This window comes from Octopus bimaculoides, unplaced genomic scaffold (genome assembly GCF_001194135.2).
Source record: "Octopus bimaculoides isolate UCB-OBI-ISO-001 unplaced genomic scaffold, ASM119413v2 Scaffold_55088, whole genome shotgun sequence".
Lineage (NCBI taxonomy): Eukaryota > Metazoa > Mollusca > Cephalopoda > Octopoda > Octopodidae > Octopus > Octopus bimaculoides.
This window is the reverse complement of record NW_026339273.1, coordinates 7,698-13,144: the sequence shown is the minus strand read 5'-3', so window position 1 is coordinate 13,144 and position 5,447 is coordinate 7,698. Positions and strand designations below refer to the sequence as shown.

The 5,447-nt window shown below is 30.7% G+C and overlaps 1 long non-coding RNA gene across 1 annotated transcript; it reads left to right on the top strand.

Moving 5' to 3' along the window:
• On the top strand, positions 1 to 1,379 carry LOC128251412 (uncharacterized). Its single transcript, XR_008267119.1, has 2 exons — positions 1 to 44; positions 1,123 to 1,379. It is a non-coding gene; the product is annotated as an uncharacterized LOC128251412 (long non-coding RNA).
• Positions 1,380 to 5,447: the final 4,068 nt, after the last annotated feature.

Here is a 5,447-nt window from a genome sequence, read left to right as displayed (position 1 = left end):
ACAAGGAGACTTGAAGCATTATGAAGAAATACCAGGAGTATCAGGTTAATGACTACATTGACAAATTTCTCTTTGCCATCATTTCATAAGTAGATATTTATTCCACATTTGCTTCGAGTAAATATCATTATCATTGGTAATCCCTTACGTTGTCCACTAGTTTTAACTTCTATCGACCAGCTTTTATGTATGTAGGGCAAAGCAGAATCCTCTACCCAGTCATAAAACAGGTGCTTAATGCCCAGAGGAAAATGAGGCATTGTGTTCCTCACCTTTATACTGCTTTGTGTGCTCACATTTATAGCTGAGCTGTTCAGTTTACGATTACCTTCCACACTTTTGTTGAGTATTCGCTTACATTTCCTACTAGAACCTAGTAATGGCACATTTTAATCAAATTAACTTTATGTACATCTTTGGACAACTTTCTCCACCTTACATAACTTCACTGAACGATTGTTTGTGTAGGTGGGCTTAAATGCACTCATGATTCCAAAACTTGTGCATTTTCAGCCAAAGAACCAAAGATAAGTCCCATGCTCATAAGAAGATGGCTAAATTTCCACCTAAGTGAAACCAAAGTTTTTACATCAACAAGCATAAACATGGTCCAGTTATTCAGGTATATGGATAAATGGTGGAAAATGCAAAACACTTCCAATAGTTAGGTAGTCACCTACCACAAAACAAGTATTGATTATAAATTGAGTCAATGCAACTTTTGGTTGTCTCAGAAGATGGGTACATGAAAATCGAAAGCTGGGACAAATAACTGAACTTATGACACAGTTATTGTGCCGGCTCTCTTGTATGGCTTTAGAATCTGGGCAAGTTATAGTCCATATCTTCATAAAGTGAAACTATACCACCATCTGGCATGGAGAACAGATGAGGACTATCTGCAAGTTCAAGTAAGCTAATATTGTGTACTCTGATACCAGGATTAATAAATATAATAATGTTACCAATACTTTATAATCAATTTACATTTATATTCAGTTTGTTAAAAATATAAGTACTCAGAATTCAGTTTTTATTATATTCTTGTTTCCATGTGTTTTTTTTTTTACAAAACAAACATTTAAAGTATTTTGTAAAAGTTACTTTGTATTGAAATTTCAGATCAAAATATATATAAAAACAATGATACATCTAAATCAAAAGATTCCAGTGAAGAAACACCAGTGAAGCATGTCTAATTAATCAGCTGTTGAAGTAACAATGACCTTTTTCTATGTGAATAGAAGAACAGTCATATTAGTACACACACACAGACTTAACACACTCCTTATTTATTATCTGTGCTATATAGTAGTGTAAAGACAGGGTGTTGATAAATTAGCCATGATTCTGATAAATAAACATGAAGTTCTGCAAACCATTAGCTTCCCTTTGAATCAATCTAAGCTTCTGTACTGTAATTGTATTCTACTTATTTCACGTGAATAACTAGAAATAAATATCAACACTTCCTGAAACCATACCTTATTTTAAACACAAATATTTTGTTTATAACAATAGTTTATCATCATCATCATCATCACTATCAGTTATCAATGAAATAGTACCAGTCATGTTCTGGGTTTCATTCAGTCAGCTGTTCCACCAAATTTATGCTTTTGTCAATATGCTAGATGTTGTTGTTGTTGTTGTTAATATTTTTGCTATTAAGGCAATGAGCTGACAGAATTCTTAGAGCACTGGAAAAATTGCCTCTGCAATATTTGTTCTTCCTCTTAATCCCACTGGGATTAACTTTGCCTTTCATCCTTGTAACAAGACACCTATGTTTGTCCCTTTAGTTTTGGCACAAAGCCTCCCCCTCCGCCACTTTTGATTACTCTTCCTCACTTAGTAGCAAGAGCTTTTCCTTTTTTTTCTGTTCTTTTTTATCTACTTTGTGAGTCACTTAGCAACCTCACTCATGATGGTGATGATGATGAAAGGATTAGCAAAATCGTTCTGTATTTAGTTACATCCCCTTACATTCTGAGTTCAAATCCTGACTACATCAACTTTCGATTTCTTCCTTCTGATGTTTATATAAAATGTGTACCATTCTAATATTGGGATTGGTGTAATCGACTATACTCCATACCAAAATTCTAAAGTTTTGTGCCTAAGTTAGAAATCCTTATTAAGGTAGAGGATTTGCAGAATCTACTGGTTGCTAGGACAAAATGCCCTGCAGTTTTTAGACGCGACCCTTTACATTCTGAAATCAGTCTAATCAAAATCATTTTCGTTTTCATTCTTGATATGATGTAAACACCAGTTAAGTATCTGGCTTCAAAATAATCTTTCTCGTTTTTACTACCTCAGAATCTGTGATTTAATATACAAATCATTAGTATGTGGCTGTTTCTTGAAATGAAATTATAATGTTTAATCAATAATAATTTTTTATTTCATAAAAATCTAACAATGAACAATATTTCTACTAAATTACAAATCTCAGTCTTATATATTCTCGTGACAAAGTAGAGGTGTTCATATTGAAACATTCACGTAAATTCAAATTTAGAACTACTAACACTCAATTTCTAGGAGAAATATATTTCAGCATAAAAATTGTTATTAATTCCAGTAATCCTCATGAAAATGAATCAACATCACACTGTCTCACTTTCTTCAGTGATTAAATAAATTCTAATCTGTTTTATCTAGCCAAATCAATATCAAAGAGAAGATTGTCATTGGTCTTCTGTTTAAGTCATTCAGCCAATCAGATTCCCACTAAAATATAGAATAATATCACTAACAAAGAGAAATATTCACACTACTGGTGCCATTAATCCAAGCAGTTATGTTTAACTATAGAATATGGAAGCTATTTGAATATAAATACATGTGTGTGTGTGTGTGAATAGTCATTGATAACAGTAAACAGACATCATCTTTGAGGATAAATACATGCAGACTACTATTAGATGGATGTACACTCAGAAACATACAGCTTCAGTAACACATGCAACCCTCTCCTAGCAGCAGACTATCTGCCTGACGTGCTACACTACTCCATCAACATACAGCCATTGTCACACCATTACAGCAGCACGTATAATGGATCTTTCTACAACAATACATCTTTCTATTCTCACTGAATAACCAATGATATAATTATTAAAGAGGTAAGTTTCTATTTAATCTTTTATAATCTCATTTGATATAATAAATCTCACTGAACTTGAAACAATATTGTCCTAACATATTTAATGTTGACAAGAGAATAAAGAAGTTGATATAATACACCCATATTTTAGGGTTGTGTTGTTCATATTCTTTTATGTCATAATTAATTGGATGATGTTGATAAAAGTATTTCATATTTAAACTTTATTCAGTTGAAACAATAACATCCATGGCTGTATAATATTTGATGCATGAACTGATTCATAACAGTAGGTAGCTGTCTATAATAATGTAGTGTAGCAGTGTTTGTTTTTGTTCAGAAGATGAAATATTGTGTCTGTATTAATGGAAAGTTATAAAAAGTTGTTTGATATAGAATATGAAGAAATATACTATAATGTTTTTAAATCTGTTTTATAATTTGTGGATTCGTAGCATTGATGCAGTAACATTGTGTTACAGATTTTTAATGTGGAATAATGGTTGATAGCAAAGGAAATTAGTGAATAGAAATGGTGGCTTGTTGTAGAAAACTAGGACAAGGACTAGCTTTGTGTAGAAAAGGCAGAATGCTTTTCAGATATCATTGTATTTGTTTGCTTTAAATATATTTATGTGTAGATCATAGTAATTTTTGATATTTTTAAACTTAATTTTTTTTGTGAGTGTGATTTAATTATTTGTGTGATTTCTGTCTAAATTTTCAATTATATATATTTTTTGTCAAATATTTCCAATGATGAAATTCTGTTAGATTATGTTAATGTTTAAAGCCAATATTTTACAGAAGTTAAAGATCAAGTGTATTTTCAATACAAATTTAATAGATCATATTGAAAGCAATCTGTCTTTAGGAGGACCTTCATCATTATAAGGCATATCTGACAAGTTGGAAATTTCTAATTTTGCTTAGTTATTACGGAAGGACTTGGTGCTTTTTATTATTGTATTCCATAACCCATTGTAATGTTTCTATTTAGATTATAATGTTCTATGTATAAATATGTTTTTATATAATTTGCATAAACTGCAACTTTTTATAATCTGTAGTCATCAAAATTTACTTAATCTGTAACACATTAGTCTTTGTTTCTCATAAAATCTTTAATCTTTAATATTAGTCAATACATGTCATTTTCTAATCTTTATTAGTTGGCAATGCTATTTCTGAGAAACCAGGATAAACACTTATATTTAAGAAAGCTATTGCAAGCATACTTTTAATTATATGAAACTATATTAAATTTTATAGTTTCTTTTGGCATTCATTTCTGTAGACATGGGCTTTTATTGTGATTTTATTTTCAGGATTATTATTTCTATTTAGACCTGGTTTTAATTATACGTTAATTACTTCTTTATCTTTTAAATATAATCACTGATAACACAATTAGTTTCAGAACAAAACTTCACACTCAGAATTATAGGAATTATTTTTATGTACCAGAACATTGAGAGATGTGATGACTCAGTTATACATACAGCAGTTTTTTTTACATATATGCATAGGAGAAAACATAAGATTCTTTCTTTCTTACAAAGAGAAAACCTTACCCTGAGGTTCACATCTTCCAATGCAAGTTGTTATAAAAGGAGTGCAGTCCTTGCATGATCTCTTTTTCCAATAAGTTCCCATGCTTAATTCTCTTGTCTCTGTCAAAAGTTACAACTTTGCTAACACAGAAATTTTCAAAGCAGATGACCTCTGATGTATGATGGAAGGCAGAATGATTCCAATAGACCTGGCTCTAGAGAATATTCATATCACATTAAGGAGTATAGAAAGAGATATAAGTTTGTAAAGTTCATTGTATATTTCATTTTAGGGGTGAACTATGGGTAAACCTTTCACTGAATCAGAGAGATTTTATTAGCTATATTTTTTCTTGACCAAACCTGAGGGATTTCTTTAACTATTGTTTGGTGTTTCAGTATATAAATTTAGGGAGTGTACAAGAAAAGTAATTGCGTTTCACTTATCAAATTTCAATATTAGCTAGACGTTATATTGAACAACATTCTTGTAGAGTTATGAATAAGAGATTTTTCATATTATGGAAAGATCATGAATATTACTAATTCTTCAATAAAGTTACCTAATACCAACTTAGTAATTCAGATATATTTTAGACTGCTGTCTTGGTGCAGTTTTTGTTTCCAAATCTGTAAATATATTTATTTGTCTGATAATAAAAATTTTAAAAAGTATATTTCTGTTTTAGGTTTCTTCAACAGTTCTGGACACCTTTATCTGATTCCAACACAACAACATGTTATTGCCATTTTCTGTAGTATTACTAGTGGTCCACTGTGTC